Genomic DNA, 23,621 nt, shown 5'->3' on the forward strand with positions numbered 1-23,621 from the left:
ATGTGCAACATGTTTTTTTTAAAATGGGACATGCTGCGTATTTATCACATGAAGATATACAGAATGCATCATCCTTCATATTACTGTATTTTCTCACACAGAAAAACTTACTTCACAGATAGACGAATAAATTCAATTTTACACCAATTGTTTTGCTAATCTCTACCAGTAGTCATTTGCCTAGAGCTGCCTATGTTGGCCTCAAGTACTGCTACACTTTTAATCCAAATTGCTCTATTGAATGGCTGAAGGCCATAAAGTCCATAAAGTCTTTATAAGACTTTACTTATTCAAAAAAATTAACATATATATAAGGATGGTCTGAAAAAGATTCAGAAATTTTAGAAGGATATTCATTTTGACAATGCTAATTTTCATAGCCTTGCGCCCTGTGTTGGCTGGGATTGGCTCCGGCAGACCCCCATGACCCTGTAGTTAGTATATAGCAGGTTGGATAATGGATGAATGGATGGATGGATAATTTTCATAGCTAGAGTGAAATGGACGGTGATCATCTGTTAATATTTTGTTTTAATACTTTTGCCAAAAGTTTAAACAGATCTTTAAGTTTCCTTGTGACAGTTACTCCTAAACACTTAACTTTTCTGACACCATCATGGAAAAGGGATTGAGTTTAATGTGGCATGAAAGAGCATTCATTGGGTGGACATTGTTCCCGTTGAACTTATTTTAAACCCAGAGGTCTTATGACATTTGCCTAGAAACGTTTGTATTAACAGTAGTGATGAGGTTGAGTCTAAGATATGTAGGCTACTTTACAAAGACCTAAACCAGAAGATAGACTTAACTTTTAAAAAAATAAATTATTTATTCAGGAAGGCATTTAACCTACCCTCACACTCTCGCCCTTCTTTCAGCTTGCCATTCCTGTCTGGGTGATCAGAATGGTTAGTTTTTGTATCTCAAATGGCCTGTTGTTCATTTTGAGCTTCTGAGAAGCTCTTTTAACATGGGAAAGACACTATATACATAAATTGTATTATTATTTATACCAGGTTACTCAGCTGCTAATAAATATATGTACATTAAGACTGTTCAAGGCATAAGTCAATAAAACCACACCTGCTTTAGTAGCCATGGAAAAAAAAGAATTGTGCTCAGAACTCTCTGTATGTCTTGGTATGTGCAGAAGTCTAATATTGCTAATTATCCAGCAATCCAGTAGTCCATTATCTAGTTGAAATATGGTAAAGCTGTATATCAACTTTTAAGGCAGGGACAGTTTTACAAGTTACACCTTTACATACTAACCACAAATTCCAACCTTCTCTAAACTGTATTCATCTTATGGAAAGTATCTTATCCTTTTAAAGTTCTTGATATAGACAAATCTTTGCATCTATTGATCTGCTATCTCATACATATCATATGCCCACAACATTTTTTTCTATCTACACTGCACAAGTTAGAGATTTTGTGAAAATGGGAAAGTGTCATTTCAATTACAATTTCAAGCAAGGATTGGAACTCAGGTATTCAGAAAATACATTCCTTTTCAATTTGTGCAAAGCACACTATAATTCAGCTAAGAATTGCACATGACGCATGTATATCTAATTTCAAACTGTCTAAAATATATGTAGGACAAGATAGATGCCCACCTCATTAGGTCATATGTTTTGGAGTGTCCTACACTTAGAACATATTGGTTTAATTTTTTGAATCATGTCTAAAATACTCAGTGCTAGAACTGGAAAAAGAAGTGTCTGTACTCAAATTGTTTCTACACTGTAAGCCAGGCAACAGACCCCATTGAATCCATATACACTGCATGATTCATGTCAGGGATTATATGTTGAAAGGCCCTTGTAGATTTATAGCCTCCAACATGCACGTAATTAAAGTGCAAGGACTGCTACAATAACAATTTCTACAATTCTGTGAGATTGTGAGAAGTGCGTACATTCAGTAAACTTCCAATACATATAAAAAAGACCCAGTACTCCAAATAGAAAAATTGAGAAGTGCTTGTATTCTGAATTGAGTACTAGCCCACTTCAAACACTGCCAGTACAATATTACTTACACAAAGGCTCATCATGCTTAATCAGAAGAATCTTAATCCACCTCCCCTAACTCAAAGGGAAAGTGATATACTATATTACCTTAAACTGAAAAAAAAAATCAAATTATTTCTTTGAGCAATAGATCATGAATTTTTTGGAATGTGGCAAGAATTCATTATTTTGTTGCGTAATAGTTTGCCAAGTCATTGCTCAATATTTCGTGCAGGTTTAATATAAATATAAATCTCATTGGGCCTTTTTCCAATGTGGATAGGTGGTTTGATTAAGGAAAAAATTTATTGGTAACCAAGACATTTGTTTTTCTGTCTTGACAAAGAGTTTTTGAAATGAATTGAGTTTTGGACTGATACTTGTTTTTTTTTATTCTTATGGTTTGGAAATTTTGGATGTTAAAAGAGTATCCATTTTCTGTTTCCCTTTTCAAAACCCTGTTTCTTCTTCCATCATATTCTTTAACTTTTTTGGCTGATAGCTTATGACAGTGGCATCACATGATATCATCACTTGGACAGTATGTAAGGTGGTGGCACAGTAGTTCTGGTGTCCAGGGGCCTCATGTATAAACGGTGCGTACGCATAGAAATCTTGCATACGAACGTTTCCACGCTCAAATCGCGATGTATAAAACCTAAACTTGGCGTAAAGCCACACACATTTCCACGGTACCTCATACCCTGGCGTACGCAATTTCTCCACTCGGTTTTGCAGACTGGCGGCACCCAACATCAAAGCAGTGCTACTGTTCCTGTGTGGTTACCCTTTCTTTCTTAGACCCACATTCCTGACTCGGCTTTATAAATACACTGAAATTAACTGAATATTGTTTATTAGTGTAATACATCTGATTGCAATTAACCTGTAGAAATATAATGGTCCAGGGAATAGCCATAGTATTCCAAATACCATAACTGCTTTAGTGTTGTTACTCTCACATCTTCTTCTTCTTTCAGCTGCTCACGTTAAGGGTTGCCACAGCGGATCATCTTTTTCCATATTACTCTCACTGCACCACTCGGAGTATTTATATTACTGCATTTGAGTGGGGAATCACAGCAGCAGCTGATCAGAAAGAGAATTATCGGTATACAGTTTCAAGCACACACTACCTCAGCCACGGCAAAACGTGTCAAAGCCTTTCATGTATGGACCTCGCGTTTCAGAAACAGTTTCATCCCAAGAACTATAAATGCACTCAATCAAGTGCTCCTTGTAGAACTGTCTGTATTTATAAGTACAATTACCCCACTGTAAACTTGCACTACAGTTATAATATTGCACAACCTGCACCACTTTATAAAGCGCGTATGATGACGATATCATTTTTAAGATGAAATGCAGCAAAATATGTTGCTTATAGTATACAGATAAAACTTTAACTTCATTTAAATAATCTGTATTGTTAGTAATTAAACATGTGAGGACACAGTGCCGCAGCACTAGCTAGTTCACGGATAGCTCCTGCCTTGCGCTGTATTATTGCTGGTGCTGACGCGACACTGGAAGGGTAGACGGATAGAATAATTAAACACGTACTACAAAGATATTTCAATGTTCCTTAAAAGTTTTGAAGAAACGGCGTTCTAAGCTTACAGATGGCTTAACGTCTATTACAGAGCTGATTGTGTGGCGATTGGGTATTTGGAGAAAGAAAAGTAAGGACAGGAATTGGAGGTTAGTACGTTTGAAAGAGACAGTACTTCTGTAATAAATTATTTTATCGAAGGTCGCACATGGCGCAGCAAGCCTCTTGCGCGAGATATGAACAATCACTGCGCCACCATGTTCCCATGTTTAATAACATGCTTTCATTCCTATCATAATGAAAAAGATATCACGTATACATCTCAGTATTTAAATTATTCAGAGAGCTGTAATATCACGAATGTAATGGATTCTGTGTCCTGTCGGAGAAAGAGAAAGAACGTAGTGATTCACACACATAGATCACATACAAGATTAAACAAAGAACAAAGCATTTAACGTGCTACTTGAGAAACTAGTAAAATAAACGATTTTAAGATGAAGTTTATGATGTTCTACTTTAATGACAAAATAAACTACGTGATTAAAGTGGAAATTTCGAGATTAAAGTTAACATTTCGTGCTTTTTTCCCACTGTGTGCCTATTTTTTTTTCTCTGTACCCTAATAAGCTTTCATATGACACTCAGACGGTCCGCTACGAGTCGCCTTTTCATGCCGACTTTGATATGTGACAACTTCTTTTTTATTTCGGGCACTGTGCAACTTTGTGAACTTGAGCTTTCGAGTTTCTCCAACACTATGTCACTCGATCAACTTTCTTTTGTTGATTATACCAGTGTTTAAACCAACAAATAGTACGTTTTTCCTTTGCCTCCACTTGGTATTCGCTGAAATTCTTATATTTTCCCCCGTGCTTTTCCCATTGTCTTTTCACAGAAGGCAATTTATATCGATTTGCATATTCAAAGAGGCGTAATTCTGGGAGGAGTTGGGGCGGGACAGAAGGTACGTGCATGTGCGTTACTTTTCACGCTGATCGGGATTTATGTAGAGGAAGAACGTGAAAGTTTGCGTACGCACAGATTCCTGCATCTGGATTTTTCTGTGCGTACGCACCTTCCCGCTTTTGTGCTTATGCCATATTATAGTGTGAGTTCTACGCACAGCGTTATACATGAGGCCCCAGGATTCTGGATTCTGTATAAATACTTTAGCATTAAAAAAAATCATCTTCATCATCACTATGCATAAGCAGGCGGGAAGGAAGAAAGATAACATCAGCTAAACTCCCTCTAAATTAACCAAGTACAACAAATTTCAGAGCAAGATATCTGACACGTCATGCACAATAATTGTTTAATAAAAGTGTATTGTATAATGGGCTGTACAGCTCTCTGCTTATATGAAAATGCAATTTCACTGTGTTTTATATTTTGTCTACAATTTAACAAACATGTAGAGATTGAAACCAGTTTATTTTAACACATTCACACTTGGGGTCCATATAATAGTCAATTTTCCTGGGAAAGCTCAAAAATAGATCCTGCACCATAGCATCTAATTGAACCCAAATTCTGATATAATTAAGCTACAGCATGCCAGTGCATTAGCCTGCTGAGCTACTGGAATATACTTCGAGATCAAGACAGCAAATTACAGAATTTTGTAGAGAAAATTTCTTGATCTCTTCCTATATTGTAACAGCCTTATTAATTAAGCTGAGCGATAATAGGGGTTTTGATGTTGAGAGCATCTTTTTTTTAATAGTCACATTATTGTAATTTGAGTCTCATGGAAATGTGATTAACAAAATATATATTAACTGCATATTAAAGTAGTGTACTGTACTGTAGTGATTCCTTGGAATTGTAAGAAGGCATGTTTTAGTGTAGTTGACACTTTTGTTTATTTATTATAGCAATTTCTGCACCCTTTTGTTTCATTACAGTATAGAGGGAGCTAGAGACTCCCCCAGCAGCAGTGATTTAAAGGCAAGAAAGAAACCCAAATGGGATCCTCTTTTGTTGAGTACACTAACGTGTTCACCGACAGCTTCTTGTACCTGGTCAGTTTAAAGCTGCCACTCATAGTAACACTTATATGTATCAGAATATTAAAACCAAATGAACACAAATAAATACACAAAGCCCACACAGATTATAATGTGGATAATCATCAAACCTAAGTCTTTGTGTAAAAAAAAATGTAAATTGTTAGCAGAAGAAGTGAAATGTTTAAAATTATATTAATTTATTTTATTTTATTAACTATATTATTTTATTTTATTTTTGGGACTGATACTGCCAGAATAACCCAACTGATCCAGAATTTTATTAAGATTATTTAGGACTCTCTATATATACATATAGGGCCTATACACACACACACACACACACGCACACACACACACACACATATATATATTGTCACAGGAGGCTGGGGGACAGACCCAGCCAGGACACCTGGAAGGACCGGGAGGTGGCGTTTACATCCTCCAGGCCACGAGGGGGCAATCGCCCTGGATCTGGAGAGGACCAGGGGAGAGGAGCAAGGAGGCTCAAGCCTGTTGGGGCCCGTGGGCACCGCCAGGGGGCACCCCAAACCTCATGGAGCTGGGAAACATTCACTTCCGCCACACCCAGGAAGATGGAAGAAGAGCCTTCCAGGCACACCCAAAGTGCTTCCGGGTGCAAGAGCAGACACTTCTGCCACACCAGGAAGTGCTGCCGGAAGAGCATCATCAAGCACCTGGAGCATGTCCGGGTGAACATAAAAGGGGCTGCCTTTCTACAGTCTGGGAGCTAGAGTTGGGAGTGGGAGCAGGATGAAGCCCCTGTGGAGAAAGGAAATGGCGGCCCACAGACAGTGTGAGAAAGGCCCGTAGTAGGGGTGACTGGTGCTGGGAGCACTGTGTGCTGTGCGGGACTGTGTTAAATAAATGTGTGTTTTTTATAAAGATGTGGTCTCAGTCCGGAGGTGTCCAGACATATCTCACTATATATATGTGTGTGTGTGTGTGTGTGTGTGTGTGTGTGTGTGTGTGTGTGTGTGTGTGTGTGTGTGTGTGTGTGTGTGTTTTATAAGGTACGTTTGAGTGGGAGGCATATCCAGGCTTTCTGTAATGCCTGTAATTCCACCTCAATATGCGTGTTGAACCTGTCACATACACCTTTTACTCTTTTGTCCTCAGAACTGAGGAACATTCACAAATGGAGCTCTAACGTCACTTGTGCCTCTTATGCAGAAGTCCTATCTCTTCTGCTGTGGGATTCACATAAAAACCGAACACGCCAGTATAATTCATTTACTTTGAGATTCACATTTGCATAAGATGCTTCACCTCAGCTTCATATTGGAATCTTCATCTTTTTTCTTTATTCAGTTGGCATTTGACCCTGCCAATTACATGGGGTTTACCTCTGGTGCCCCTACCTTTTATGCTTGTGTTTTGCCATTCTTAAAAAATGTTGTTAACATTGGCCTGTTTTGGAACATAAGGGAGAATTGAAATTTTCTTGGAATCCTGAAGTACATTTTGAATAAGCTCCTGTTTGTTCCTGGTGGTTCTTGTTAAGGAACAGGCTAGGTCTTGGTCTGAAAGTGTTTGCAAGTATACCAGAATTAATCAAGGATGAGCTTAAAATGGTCTGTTGACCAGAAGTCAGTTGAAAGTGGATGTTCTGCTAAAGAAGAATGATGGTAATTGTGGGGTAATTGCTGATGAATAGCAGAATTATAAATGATTCCGCTCCAATGATGTTGTTAGTCACACCTCTTAGAAACTTAAAGACTGTGAATACAATAAAAACAGCATCCAATATGTTCTTGATCATTTGTAGCAATACAGAAGGAGTTAATGAAACATGAAACCATTTGTTCATTTCTTTTAAACTCTTACAGATGCACATTTTTACATTTGTCAAATAACTATTACCATGAAAAAACAGTTAATTATATGCATTCAAATAGATGGAGAATAAATTGTGAGGGGAACAATGTTGCTTTTAATGAGGCATCAGTGACTTGTGAAACTCCCCGTTATTCCCTTGTGATATAAAATCCCCAAAGGGTATACAGGACATTAACCAGATTGTCACGCCAACTAAACAGGGGGTTCAGAAACAGACTCTGGTGAAAAACTGGATGGCTGGTAACTCTGCCTGGAGGCTGATAATAATTAAAGAGAATCTCAAAGTGCCAGTTTGCTAACTGACTGAAACGATATCTGGATCAGGACTGTGAATAAAAGCATTTCATACAGTATATTTTCTTAAATGTGGCTTATTAAAAATTAGTTAAAGTGTTTGTCTGTGGTAATTACTTTCAGGCTTGAAGAGTTAAAAATTAATAATCAGTTCAGTGCACTCTTAGATGAGGGAGTGTGCTGAGCAAAGAATATATTTTCTCTTACAGAATTAAGAAAAGCAACAAGCTGTTTATATACTGCGCAACATTTTAGTTGTTTAAGTTACTATTTTTTTACACAGTACATTATATTTTCAGTTAGCATCGACAGGTATACAGTATTTCTGCTCCTAGTCTACAGAAATCTAAACATGAACTATTGTCTCACTCAGGGTTGTTTTCTATTTTACCAAAATTCTGTAATGGATAAGCAGATTGAACTAATGAATGAGTTAAAGGAAAGTAGTGTGGGGCAGCATGGAGGTACAGCTGGTAGCACTGCCACCTCAGAGAGCTTGAATCTGGATTTCTTGCTGGCATGCCATCTGTCTAGAACGGGTATGTTCTGCCATTGTTTTCTCTGGTAAATTACAATGACTGCATTTTTCCAAGCACAGTGCAAAGACATAGAGTGAAGATAATTTAAGAAAATCTAAATTGGCTCAATATAATAGGATGTGTGTGTATGAGTAAATGTAATGTCTGAATGCAAGTTTGATTCCTGTCTTCTTCTTTCTATTGCATGTTTCCTTGAAGCATCGCAGTTTCCTTCTACAGGAAACAGACATGCATCTGGAATGAATGGCAGATATAAATTGGCTTTACCTAGATGAATGGGACATCCCACACAGAGTTGTTGTCTTACTTGGTGCTTGATGCTACCAGGGACAGTCAGTAACACCCGGGTCAGGTCAGGTTAGGTCAGCTTGAGGAGCATGCACTGGTACAGTGCGTTGCTACACCCACCACACGATAAAACAGCTTGGGATCCTGGTTGGCAACCCCCTAGGGAGACACGCGGTCCATTCCCACCCTCCAGAAATGATCCTCTGTCTGCCACATCTGGGTGTTACAAGGGTACCCCCTTGGCCTGGTCCAGCCCCTCAGGTCCTCATCAATGAGGATCCACCCTCGGGGAATCACGCCACATGGCCGAACTTCTGTAATTGACGCTCCCTCACAATGCAGGTAATGTGCCTCATTCGGTACTCCATGAGCAACTACTCATTCGACACAAAGTCAAGTAAAGTCAGCATTAGATAAAATGACCCTTTGTAGGTGAGTGCATGTGTATGAGTGGATTTCCCATCCAATTTTGAATCCTACAGTTTGTTTAAGAATATCAAGGTTGGTTCTGGACTGATGGAGATCATTTATGTTAGGTACAATGCCTTGTGGGGGGCAGGGCAGTCTTGTGGCCTTGGAACCCCTGCAGATTTTGGTTTTTTTCTCCAGCCATCTGGAGTTTTTTTTTTTGTTTTTTTCTGTCCTCCCTGGCAGACCTTACTTTATTCTTTGTTAATTAGTATTGCCTAATTTTATCTTTATATTTTTTCTTCATCTTGTAAAGCATTTTGAGCTACATCATTTGTATGAAAACACGCTATATAAATAAATGTTATTGTTGCTGTTGTTCTGGCTCTCTGCTAAATCTGCAGTGAATAAATGAGTTCAGAAAGTTGAATAGCTTGATAATGATATGCAATGCATATGTATAAAGTACAACTAAAATCAATTGTAATGTCTTTAAACTAGAACACACAGATCCAGAACTTTGCAATCAGATTCAAAAGATTTGTTTCAGTTCCACATAGCTTTAGCTATGACCTACACAATTGCAGACGGCAAAGTTTGAGAACATTAATCTAGATACGTGGGTTTCAGAAATGGATGGATGGATTTAAATAGATGGACAGGTGATACTTTAAAGTGTTACATTCTGTGGATTTACAACCTTCCTTCTAACTGATTTTAACCATAAAGCACTCTGCAAAAAACATATAAGACAGCTGAGATCTTCTGAAGTCAAACTTCTTTATGATTAGCAAGACTCAGCAAATGTGTACCCCCCATTGTGGTGGCCACTGTTTAACTCAGTCCCACAAAAGCAGACAGTGAAACTCCTTTAGTCACAAAATTCATACTCGCCTCTTACCTACTTCTTTCTGAAACTGACTAACATTAGGTGACTTTTCTTAATTCTCTCACTTTTACTTTTTTGCAGTACTGGCAAACAAAAATGGTTTTACCTTGTATTATATTATGTGTATTGCCTTTCAAAGCACTTTTTAGACCAGTTTATTGCAGAGAGCATTATAAAAATGAAAGAAAGAGTAAAGCATGCATAAACCTTCATTTTTAAAGATTATAAAAGAAAAAGGGACTTCAGAACAAGCCCAAATAAATTCTCCCAAACTGAAAGATTAAAACTAAGCTAGATTCCAGTTACGCAAAGTAATCTGTCATGATCATAATGATGCCATAGTATTCTTAGAAAGTTAATTTAATATAAAGAGAGGTTAATTTTTTAAGAAAATATTGAGCATGTTTGTTATTAAATACAGCTTGTTATAATAACAAATAGCCAAAATCTGCAACTCTGAACTTACTTTTAAAAACCTTTTTAACAGATTTGCAAGATTTGACACGTTTTAGGTTAGCTAATGATACTAAACAAGTAAGCAAAATAACTGTACCTTATTAGCAGGATAAAGGCGCCTTTATTTGTGCTCTCCAACACAAGTCACAAATGGAGTGAACAAACTTCTGCTTCTAGTTACACCCAGATGGCTGAAAACACCACGGGCAAAGTCAGGAATGGGACAGTTTCCTCTCTGTGGTCTAACTTAGCAGTCTTTACTGACAACAGCTACTCATTAAAAGTCGGGGAGACATGACCTCCTGCAAGGTGGGTGGAGTCCTAAGAATGGTGAGCTCATTAAAATGTAGCCAGGCATGTTCTACCTCTGCTAGAAAGTGGAATGCTTCAGTCTGCTGAACCTTTGTGCCTTTTTGAACTGTGATAAAATGTTCCATGGACCTAACTAGATGTGGAATAAGCAAATCTGTTTTCTGAATTTCTGACATACACTACAAAAAATGTATATGCAAAAACTAGACTAACTTGTTTTGTTTTTATTTAGCAAAAAAAAAAATGTGCCAATGGGGTAAGTAAAATTTACTTGACAAGATTTCTTAAAGTAAGTTAAATAATCATAAATAAACATTTCATGATAAGTCAATAATTCATACAATGAGGAAAACAAGATTTAATGTCATGATATAAATACTTTTCCACTTAATTAAATTTCTTTTTTGGCAGTGTAGTAACTGACATGTCCTTTGCATTGATTTTATTTGTGTGCATAGCTCACTAATATGTGCTTTTATTTTTATATAGAAATATCTATTGAAAAATTATATATGGTGCACTTTTATTTAATAAAATCTGAGAGCAATACACATTTACAAACCTCACAGAATTCATTTAAATATATTGTCATTTTACTTTATAGTACAATAAAAAGTATTTGTTATTGGTCTAAAATAAAATCCAGAATGATATTCAACATCATGGTTTCAAACCCAAAACAATGCAAAACATAAAAACACTATGCAATTTATAAATAAATGCAAATTATGACTTAAGTCAACTGGATGTCCACCACCTTCCTTACTATTCTAGAATACACACAAACTCAAAGCCCCTTAAATCTAAGGTGTGAAATCAAGTGACCTGCCAGCATACAGGTTTATTGGCCTAGGGAGAAGGAGGACAGCATAGCTGTTCATTGTATCTATGGGGGTTGTTGCAGAAGCAGGAAATGAGGAGGGGTACAAGGAAGCAGCAAATGGTAGGAAGAAAGTAATGGAGGTGGACTATTTATTGAGAGCAGTAGGCGACTGGCCTCACAATTAAGTTAGAACTTTATGTTCTTGCTATATACACTTTTGTGCTGTAAATAGAAGGTCAAGCTTTTGAAAACTTCTGGTCATTTTTGGGATTAAGGCAATTGTTTGTATATTGTGACCCTTAAAAACCTGGGTTCTTATTTCATTTAGATTCCACCTCAGATTAATCTGCTTCAGTGCATGAAAACTCCAGACTACTAATGTTTTTACTCCAGTGACTTTACTGATGACCAAAAGTATCTGATTAAAAGTAAAATAAATGGCTCTAAATAATTAACTTTATTCTGGAACTGAATGAAATACTAACATACTGTAATTTTAAACTCAATCCAGTTTTTTGCCTTAAGAAACTGGTTGAAAAAATATACAGCAAGCAACTTTTATTATCATTGTATAAACAGTATATAATGAAATGTTTTGTTACAATATAATTTGATGTGTTTTTTAACAAAGAAACTGAATAACTTATGTTTACCATTGGCCTCTTTGCACTGATGAGATATCTATATCAGTTTTGAAGGAACATCCTGACCTATGCAATGTACTTTTACTTCCTAATGATACTTGGTAAGATTTCAGTAACAGAAGTTAGTGATCAGGAAATAAAAAGACAAAAGGATTGGGCAGATGTATAGTCAATAATCAGGACCTACACAGCAAAAGAGTCTGGATTGAGACTTGATACCACACAGAGGTGCCATCACCAGATGCTGTTCCCTGGCAGAACTGAGCGGGTGAGAAGGAGCATAGGACTTCATCAGTGTCTCCATATACTCAGGTGCTGCCCCATTAACTACTCTGTAGGCAAACATCGGAGATTTGAAAGTAATGCATGCTGCTACAGGGAGCCAATGTAGTAACTTGAACAGAGGAGTAACATGTACCCATCTCGGCTGGTTAAATACAAGACAGGCCATTTGCAGTGACTTGATAGCACATGCAACAAGAGGCAACAAGACCAAAGCCTGGACCAGATGTTGGGCTGCATACTTTGTCAGATAAGAGTGTTGTATAGCGTGAATCTACATGATTGACAAACATGGAAATGTGATCAGAAAAAGACAGCTGCTCATCAATCACCATCCCAAGGTTGTGTACTGACATTGCAGGTTTTAGTGACTTTGAGCCAAGCTGTACAGTGATGGGTAGTTGAACAGACTGGCTGGCTGGGATCACAAGAAGCTAGGTTTTTGCCTGGTTGAGCTGTAGATGGCAGTCCTTCATTCAGGTTGAGTTATTAGTAAGACATGCAGAGATCCTAGCTGATAACGTATTGTCCTCCAGAGGGAATGACAGGTACAGCTGTGTATCATCCGCATAGCACTTATAAGAGAAACCATGGAATTGGATGATGAAGCCCATCGAGGTGGTGTACAGAGAGAAAAGTAGAGGACCCAGAACCGATCCTTGGGGTGCACCTGTTCATATTTGGTATACCTTTGACAGCTCTCCTCACCAGGACACACTGTAGGATTTGCCCGAGATATAGGACTCAAACTATCTGAGAGCAGTCCCAATGATGCCTAGTTCAGAGAGAGTGACAAGAAGGATGTCATGGCTGACCGTGTTGGAGGCAGAGGAGAGATCTAGCAGGATCAGGACTGATGACATGTTAGTAGCTCTAGCACGTCGTTGCTGGTTGACTACAGTTAGCAGAGCCATCTTAGTCAGACTATTATATAATTTGTTATAAAATTTAGTGTCATTATGTTATTGCTATTTTTAATAACATCATCATACTGCCAGTTTATTTTAAGTTTTTCAATGGGTACAGCGATGTTGTTCTTTGTTTTCCTGGATCATGTCTTATTGTTAATGACTCAAATGTTTGTTGCTGGCCATATGAGCTGACAGTGGCACAACACCTGATGGCAACCCAATGACATTATAAAAGATGGCAGTGCATTCTGACTGTTTGGATCAAAACAAAAAACAAACCTTCCATTAATTTCAGACTGAAACACTTCTAGAATAAAATAATAATAAAGCATTTGGTTGGCAATAGCTTTATTTATTAATTGTAGCTACAAGCTAGGTTATCATTTGGTGAGCTGATGTTTTTGCTCTCAGTGTACTAGTCTTCTTCCTGTCCATTTGGAACAACAATTTTTCTAAATGTTCACAGCATCCATGAGCATGGAGCCGTTCTCCGAAATAGTGGAGAAAAGTGTTAAAAAAAGGATTCATATTGGTGAATCTGGCAGCCAAATGTAAAGAGGACTGTTTTGATCCTGTCACACTAAAATTCTCAAAAAAACTGTAAGCAGAAAAGGCTTGTAACAGGTCTGAAATAACTGAATAGGCCTCACTTCAGGCAGTCTAGCTCCAAACTCAAAAGGCAGGCTTGGATGAGGCAAAGACTTTCAAAATGCTAAATGCTCATAAAGTGAGCAGAGATAAAAACATAAAAACAACTATTATTAAAGAGGTTTCATAAGGATTGTCAGAAAACATGGTGGCAGCAAAAGAAGGCTTGCCTAAAATACACAACCTAAAATTAGACCATTCCAAAAATCACAAATCAGGAAACAGTGTCTTAACTCACAACCTGGGGTCAAAACCTGAAAATCCACAAGCAAATAAAGTGCAAACCTCACACCAGAACAGAAACAGTGCCAAAGCAGCTATTTCATTATGAATTCCAATGAACGTGATTACTCAGCTGCAGTGTCAGGTAGGATACCCCCATGTCCCCCTGCAACAAACAGACTAAATGTGATATAACTTAAAGAGCTAGATACCACAAACCAACATTTATAAATACTGTAATGCCCGGGAGTGTACAGCCGCCCCAACCCCGACACAGACAGGCAGGACACAGGTTTAGCACACAACACACAGTTTTATTTACAATTGGGTAGCTGTATTTCCCTGCTCCCCACAGCACAGTACATAAGCACCTCAGTACACGGCACACTTCTTCTCTTCTTCCCTCTGCCTCCACTCCTCCAGGCAAGCTTCGTCCACCTCCTCCAAGTCTGGCTCCTGACACCTGGCAACTGGCCCCTTTTTATAGGGTACCAGGAAAGACTCCAGGTGCCTAATGAGCTTCTTCCGGCAAAATAGGGCCCTGAAAATGCTCATCTGCCCCCTGTCAGGGGCCATGAACCCCAACAGGGTGTGTTGGTTTGGGGGAAAAACTGACCTGGAAATACTCTATCCCCCAGTCCTTCCATAATCAGAGCATCCGCTGCAACACCAAATTATCAATAACAACATAAAAATGGAGACAAAAATCAAATCAACAATAATTAAAAAATATTTAAATAAACCGAAAACATTGAACTTCTGGTTGAAACATAACAGAGAAAAATTCAAAAAGGAAAGTAGCCAAAATGTATAAAAGATAATATGAGAGTGTAAGCAAAAAGATAGTTGAAACTGAAGGTAAGCAATTCAAAATCTAAATGGCCAACAAAGGTATACTGGAGTGACTATGCAAAACTGAAGATGAAAATCAAAGCACAAATATTCATCAGAATTGCAAAACCCCAGAAGAATGAAAATAAAATTATCAGTGTCAATTCACAGAGTTTAGGTAAGGAGCCCATTTTAATGCCCCCAACAAATAAGACAACACAAATTCAGTTCATTACAAGGTATCTAGGCCTACCATTTGCAATTAAGGACCAACACTATGTCCTGTGTGTGACCAAAGGAATGCAGAATTTACAGGATTTTTGTGTTTCTAAGATCAAGGCATGAGATTCAAAAAACATCTGGAATCCTGTTTAGTGTATATAAATGAGAGAATACATCAGTCTTAGAATAACAGGAGTTTGCAGCAGTATAAAGCTCATGACTAATAATGTTCAATACAAGGTACAAAAATAAAGTAAAATGGACATCCAGATAGGTCAGCGTACCGTTGGCTACAAAATCTGTCTTCATTGCCTAAAGAGCAAGTCTAGCAGTTTTGTGTTTTGCTTACTTTAGTTACTTTGCCTTAGAAAATTCTGTAAACTTCATTAGCAGATAAGCCAGGCAGGAAATACCACAGCTGAAAAAGAAAACAATGAAATTTTGCTCTGGATGAATGGATCTGGGATTTTAAAACTTACTTAAACCTGACACGAAGTAAGCAGATTTAAAGTTCAGCTTTTGTCATGTCTCTCTATATTCAGTCCTCTATTAAATGTGTCTTACCTGATATTCTTGGTTAACCCCTCTAGAAAAAGAGAGAGTGGCTTGAGACTTTTGAAAAGGAAGGATTCACATTAATGTGATTAACTTCTAAAGAATAAGGCGACAAAGACAAAATGATTTAAGTCAACAAAAGTAAATAGAAGGCAAGGACGTAATCAAAAAACATAGGGGAAGGAGTCAAAGTTCAGACAAGCTGAAGAAAATGATTAGGTTAAGCAAAAGTCAAAGAATGTGGCAAGAGTCGGACGGGCGGAGTGGTGGCTCTGAGGCTAAGGATCTGCGCTGGTATCCAGAAGGTTGCCGGTTCGAATCCCCGTCACTGCCAAAAGAGATCCTACTCTGCTGGGCCCTTGAGCAAGACCCTTAACCTGTAATTGCTCCAGGGGTGCTGTACAATGGCTGACCCTGTGCTCTGACCCCAAGGGGTATGCGAAAACTAACAAATTCCTAATACAAGAAATTGTATAAGGCGAAATAAAGAACAAAAAAAAAAAAAGGGTCAAAACAAGAATATGGAGACTAGAAAGAGGGATTGAAACAAATGATATAGCATGCTCTATGAATAAGGAAGGAGTGAGGGTGAGGAGTCTTTTTTTAATAAACGCAAAATGACGTCAAGTGAGGGAATAATTAAATAATTACAGTTGCTATGCAAGTGAAAGTGAGAGGTGTGACCAGTAGCAAACTGCCCAAAATGGGATTCACCAGGACAAAGCTGCAATAGGTGGGCAAGGTCACAGGAGTGTTTTAAGGTGAGATTTAACAAAATGTTAATTAATTCATTCCACCATTTGAGGGCACTCTTGTACAGTACAGTAGGAAACTGGAACAGTAACGGTAAAAGCCAGAAATTAATGAAACCTGATGCTAGCAGATTTTCAAGCAAACTGACACACCCTGTCAAACTTCTGATTAAATTTAGATTTGCTTACTTAATTTATAATGGGGAAGAAAAGCAGATTCTGTTATTTATTGTCATGAGCATGCACAAAAAGGACAGCTTAAAGACTCTAATGATTGTAATTCCCCGCCACTCCAAGGGTTGTCACTGCGTACAAATGCCTTTTCTCTTCCTCACTCTGAAGACCGGATGACTATAACACCATGGACCCTGCTCTTCCTGCCAGATGGACTTAAGACTGGAAGATCAGCCATCTTAAGACAGTTTATTTGACAACTCACGTCTAGAAAGACGTCTCTGCAATCATTATATGTTTTTCTTTGTTTTTTTCAGCTCCAATTATACACAGTCACCAGGATGGTGCCCCAACTCTTTACCGAAGTCTGTTCTCTTACAATACTAGGAGGCTCTGCACCCTGCTCGCTTCACTCGCCAACCCCCGGACAGGCGCTATGTGCTAGCCACTTCGCAGATCTGCCACTCGCATATGGGGAAGCAGATGTACAATTTAAACAAACTGTTATTTTCATGGGAATTGTTACATATGCATAATAGAACTAACTATTTTACAGTACACGAGTAATTAACTATAGTAAAAAGTAATAAATTGAAAGAAAATTATGTTTCATATTGCGTTAGAGGTATTCGTTGCATTAAACATTTTCATTCTGTTTGGCTTTGAAATTAACATGCAAATACTTTTTAAACTTACACTTTTACTGTAACACTTCAGTAAAAACAATATTTGGAATTAACTTTTCGTCAATATCGCATTGAATTTTGATTCAGTCGCCTGTTAAAATTTTACATGTCAGAATTGTTCGACAGCATAGTCTATTGTTACGCATTTAACCAATTAAATACCGTGGTTTGCCGCGTAACCAATTGACAATTTTCGCGTTAATTTGTTTGACTTCAGCGTTTCTTGGTGCTACTCATTTCTTCCGTTGATAAATCTTCGGGATGAAATTCTTCAATAAGATTTGGGCATAATAAGTATTCTTTTATTGGGAACTTAAAGTGAGGAAAACATAAAATTTATAAGATCTGAGAGCACAGGAACTGTGTCTGACAAAAGCATTCACACGAATGAGAGGTGAGAGGACCTTGGGCGTGGTTGAAAAAATGGTTGAGAGGAGGGTTGGACTTGAAAAAATCTCTTGGCAATAGTCTCTTCTCAATATTTTCTTTTATAATGGAGAGATGTTTATGTATGGGAAATAAATCTTGAACTTGGTTCTGCATTTTACTAAATATTATGAAAATAAAAATAGGTATTATAAAGCTAAGAATGGCAGTATATGAATAATGTTGGTGAGCAGAGAGCATTAATCCTTTTCAGACTTGCCCCTTATTGTGAAGGACTAAGACGAGGTTAGATTGGTGGATGAGTTTACTGTGAATATGACACTTAGATAGAATCACACAGTTAATGAGAGAGAGCTGAGCTGCTAGTTTGGATGTGATGGCACACAGTCATGACTAAATTGTATCAGAGATCTGTTTATAGTGAAGACTTGACTGGTATTTCATATTGATCGCAAAAAGACTTTCTAATGCCATTTCACAAACTTGAGGCATAGCAAAACACAATTTAGACAGCTCATTATATGTATTCTTTACTCGGGGGCTGAGCTGGTATTTTGGGTGTGATGGCAAAGGCATTTAGGACTAAACTGTGTCACTGACCTCTTTATAGCTGATGAAGTGACCGGTATTTATGGTAATTGCAAAAAGAACTCCTAATGCATGCGGAAAATAATTTAGACATCTCATCATGTGCATTCTTTTCTCCAAGCTAAAATTAGAAAAAAGGACAAGTTGTCAAGTATTTTCCACAGTATTTACTATACTGAATCCTTCAGCTTCCTTTTTAATGTTTTAAGTTTAAAAGTTTTGTTGCTGGGTTAGTTCTGTCAGGTTTTGCCTATAGCAATGGGCTTCATATATGTTGCTTTGTAGTAGTGATGAAGTATACATAAAGTATAGGCTTCATATATAGGCATGTTGCTTTGTAATAGTGATTAAGTATACATACAGAAGTCTATTTCAAGCTACTTTTCATCTGTTTGGGTATCTCTGCATTTTAATTTAGTGGATTCAATCATTACCAAGGAACAGTATATAATGTGTCACTGCCAACTAAGGATTGAGAAAAGATCTTTCCATTTAATATAGGGGAAATGCATGGAACAGTGTAAAAGCTTTTTACTCATTTTCTGAATACAAGAATGATGCTCTATTTTTGAATGTACTAAAGAAAATTTAAGATCTTTAAGGCAAGACACACTCAGAAGATTTGATTCCACTTTATTTGTGCAGAAGGAAAGCCTATTTTGGATGCAATTTGTTCTGCCTCATCTGTAAGGGTAAACTGACTATAAAGATTTACAAGGCAAGCCGTGGAAATGATCCAGATAAAAATGTCTGTGAGATAATTTCCTGAAACACATAAAGAAACATTCCATCCTTTTTATTTTCTAACTGTTCCTTCATACTACATACATTTTATCTACGGAATTGCTACAGTTCTGAAGTTATAAGCTGAGATAAAAGAATCTTGTCATTCAGCTGTTTAGAGACTGAGCATTTTCCATAGCACATGAAACATCCAGTTCAACCTTGACCTGCATAGTCAGTTCAGGGTCTGTTTCAGCAAACAAAACACTAACTTTCCATAATGTTAAAAACCATTACTATTACTGTTTACCTTTTGCTTTTGTTTTACCAGCATGTATTTAATTGTGTAACATCTCACTCCTACATTTTCCACTTTTGCAGGCTGCCACTGGCATACTGCTTCGAGCACTTGTGGTTACCCAATCAGGTCTGAATGGGTGTTCCTAAATGTGCAGCTTGGCTCTCCATTATAAACTGCAATAGCTCAGCTTAAAAATGACTGTGTGATGAGAACAGAAAACCACATGTAGTGCCTGTTACAAATGACACCAATGCTCATAGCCAAAGCTAGATGAGTAATTTGACCAAAAGGAATGTTTTTTGGCATGAGTCTCTTATAGGTTTTTAGAACCTGAAGGAAGACACAACAGATGCTGCTCAGTTTGACTTCATCATGTATCCAAAAAAAGAAACACACAATGCGTGCAGTACATCGTGATTAACACAGTAATCATACCGTAGGTTAAAATACTTAAACTAAAATTCATACAGTAACAAGTAAAGTTGGTGTGACTTTATTATAACCATCTTAAAGTGATGCAGCTTCCTGTTAAATATGATATTCATAAACACAGTAGCACTTTGAATCACCCTTTTGATTTTGCTCTCTGACACTGATGATAAGAATCAGATGATGGTTTAAGCTGAATTATGGCTACACAGGTGAACATTTTACTGCCAACCATATTCCAGCTTGTATCTTGTCTTTAATTCATATACTACACATGTCAAATAATACAAGGTGTTGTTTTGTTACTTTCCATCCGGTGGTTATATTAGTTACTAATTAGGATCAACCAACTCTTTTAAACATTGGAGTAAGTATTCAAAATTCGATTTCTTGTCTAATAAATACAGAACCATTTTTAGTCTATACAATCAGTATGATTCAAGTAAGAATACTTAGGCAAATAATAGGTAAAGAACAAGGATGAAGGGGAAGTTTCCAAGTGAGAGCAGAACACTGCAGAAACTGACCTCCTGATTTTCCTGATCAATTTGCAATCTCCGGATAATAAACTAGATGACATACAGGCAAGACCAGCTACATGGGGAGGTGGGTTTAGAACCAGAAACTCCCGTGTTTTTTTTTTTGTTTGTTTTTTTTCATTTGTTGGAAAAATGACTAATTGCTGAGATACCTAACACCATACTTTCATGGGGAATCAAACTAAACTGTCAAGTAAAAGCACAGGAGGAGGTGTGTGTTTTATAATGAACAATGTATAGTGCCAAGATGTTAAAATTATCCGTAAAAACTGTTCATCTCATCTGGAATATTTATAGAACAAATGTCATGTGTTTTATCTTCTGATGGAGCTCTCTGATGTTTTTCTGGTTGCTGTTTGTATTCTCCCACAAGCCAGCTAACAATGTGGTGAACGATCTGTACAACATTATTACAGAATATGAGCATTTATATCCATGTTTATCGTTGTTGGAGACTTCAACAAGACACATTTACCCCAAATGTCACTGCCGTACGTGTATATATGTGTTTTATTGTTGTTTTTGGTTATTTATGAAGGGCTTTTTTTAAATTTGTATATTTTATGTTATTGGTTTAAATATGCATTGTGACTATAAATGCCCTTGTGTTCTGTGAGTGGAGCACCGGGAGGCAGGGCCACCCTGACACCATTTCTTTTAATATCTCAGTCTGGCTATTTAAAAACAGAGCAGAGGAAGCTAAAATTCAAGAGCACATTTTAGTGTGAAGGACTTTTGTATTGTCATTTCTTTGTTTTTGCCAGTTATTTGATCTTTTTGCTCCTTTTTTTGGTTTCTGTTTTCTAGACTTGCAGATTGGTACTTTGTTTGCTCAGGATTGCCTTTTAGACATCTCTTTTTTGCCAATTTTCACTCTTTTAAACATTATGCTCATTCTTTTCTATTTTTTCTAATTAATACTTTTCTTATAAAGATGTTTAGCATTTTCATTCACTTCTGAAGGGCCTTTTGCTAGATTTTGGGATATTTCTAATTATTTTGCCAGCTTCCCATTTTTGGAGTGTGCTAAGCCCAAAGCTCGTGGTTAGCAGTTTTGAGGATGGCTACATTTTGGACGATTTTCCTTGGTTCAGTTAAGCTCCTTCCTTCATGGTCCTTTTAGAAGGCCTCACACTCATTTTGCCGTGTTTGAAACTCCTAATCACAACAATCATCAGCATGTCACCTGCTCCATAAAGGGAGCTAATATTCTGAATCACTGATACACCCCAAAAGATATTTACTGTCTGCTACTATACCCCCATCTCAGATGGTATGGCCTCCTGTTAGTACTTCTACTGTCAGTTTCAATCGGAGACTGAAACGTAAGGAGTTCAGTGTTGGACTAAAGAAATGGAGGGAAAAAATCCACAACTACTTTGATTGTGTAAACTGGAACATGTTTAGAGACTCCTGATAAGATCTGGATGAGTGTGCAGATATTGTAATAGGATTAATTAGAAAATGTGTGGATGACTGTGTATCTACAAAAACAATCTGCATATTTCATAATAAGAAACTGTGGATCACTGATCAATTTAGGGAAGGCATACAGCAATGCATTTCAAAATGGTGAAAAAAGAACTGCTGTTGTGAACTCAGAAAAACAAAGTGGCTTCAGGTCATTACAGAAGTAAACTACTGTAAAGACACAAATTAACAGTTGTGGTAATTCGTGCAGCCTAACTGTTGTTGTTTTTATTTTATTTTCCAGATCAACGTAATACTTTCTGCGATGTTTTGGTCATGACAACAAGCAGTCCACCATTCAATTGCCTGCAGCATCACATGATTCATCATTCTTTGTTTCTGTACATGACATAATGAGGATATGTAAATGAATTAATGTCCTCCAGGCATCCAGTCCAGGTGGAATTTTAGGGCGTGTTTTGAAAACCCATACCACCCAATAAGTTGACGTCTTCAGTGACATCTATAATATTTCACTGAAAGAATGTATAGTCCCTGCCTACTTCAAAAGGACAAAAATGTTCCTTATGCCTAAGAACACAAAAGTGTACTATCTAAATGACTGCAATCATGAAGTGCTTTGAGAGACTGGTACTGGGATACATTAAATAGAATATTTCAGATAGTCATCATAACTTCCAGTCTGCATATTATCATGGAACGAATCATGGATGATGCCATATCCCTTGCACTTCATACTATCCTGGCACATCAGTCATGTTCATAGACTTCAGTCCAGCATTTAACACTGTTACCCCATCAAAGTTGACCACAAGACTCCTCAATTTAGGATTTAGCACTGGTCTCAGTAACGGAATTTTGTATTCCTAACCAACCAACCTGGCAGTGTCCTCTACACCAGGGATTTCCACTCCAGTAATGAAGCACTACTTTGGCAGAAGGTTTTCATTCTAACCCTTTTCTTAATTAGTGATCAGTTATTGCTGCTAATTGACTTCTTTTGCCTTAATTTTAAATCATTTGCCATTTAAGACTCAGCATCATTAATTTTTTCTGTTTTCCTTAATTAGCAGCCAAACAATAAGAAGATACAAAATAAGACAACATATGACCAGATAACCTGTGTCCATCATATCTAAAAACTAAAGAAAGGTGAATGTCTCAGAAACGCTGATCTGCTAAGATCCACCAGCTATTTTGACAGTGTTCTTAGAAAAAAGAAAATTAACAGTTTTGGGAATGTCTTCTGTTGCAGAATGAGAGCATCAATAAGCCATAGAATTAAATAATGGTTTTAATTAAAAACAAGAACAGGCTTCTATTTAGAAACTGGTGAGAATTTGAATCCCTGACTTAATTGGTCATCTGTTGGCTCACTTCATGTGTCATTTCCATTTAAGGCACTTTGGAGGACTGAATCTTAAAAAATTATCAGTTGAAATGAAGTGAAAAAAGTTAATTAGCAGCAAAAACTGGTCACTAATAAATTAAGGGTTAGAATTAAACCCTGCAGCAACAGTAGTGCTCCAGGATCAGAGTTGGGCATCCCTCCTCTAACTACCCCTCAACATTGGCACTCCACAAAGTAGTGTGTTGAGCCCTCTTCTGTAGTACTTGTTCACCTTTGACTATGTTTGCCAAATACAGCTCCAACTTCATTATTAAATTTGCTGATGACACTGCCATATCATAGACTATTCAAAATTAAAATAAGTAGATGGCTTACATAACAGAGGTCTGCCTGCTTACTGAGTGGTTCCAGGAAAATCTTCTGCTTGGTTCAAGTTTGCAAAGCACTGCAGAAAATGGTGAAGGTGGCACAGAGTATTGCTAGCATCCAACTGC

The 23,621-nt window shown here is 37.4% G+C and overlaps 1 protein-coding gene across 3 annotated transcripts in view; it reads right to left on the reverse strand.

The window, feature by feature from the left end:
- Positions 1 to 10,580, reverse strand: part of LOC114653566 (coagulation factor XIII A chain-like) — a 252,900-nt gene extending 242,320 nt beyond the window's left edge. For 2 of the 3 annotated variants that reach the window (XM_051929078.1, XM_028803954.2), the window contains exon 1: positions 10,414 to 10,579. The gene's annotated coding sequence lies outside the window, so the exon portion shown is untranslated. Of the gene's footprint in view, positions 1 to 10,413 lie in introns of all 3 variants that reach the window. The other variant, XM_051929077.1, reaches the window with a different exon arrangement.
- Positions 10,581 to 23,621: the final 13,041 nt, after the last annotated feature.

Source organism: Erpetoichthys calabaricus, chromosome 6 (genome assembly GCF_900747795.2).
Source record: "Erpetoichthys calabaricus chromosome 6, fErpCal1.3, whole genome shotgun sequence".
Lineage (NCBI taxonomy): Eukaryota > Metazoa > Chordata > Cladistia > Polypteriformes > Polypteridae > Erpetoichthys > Erpetoichthys calabaricus.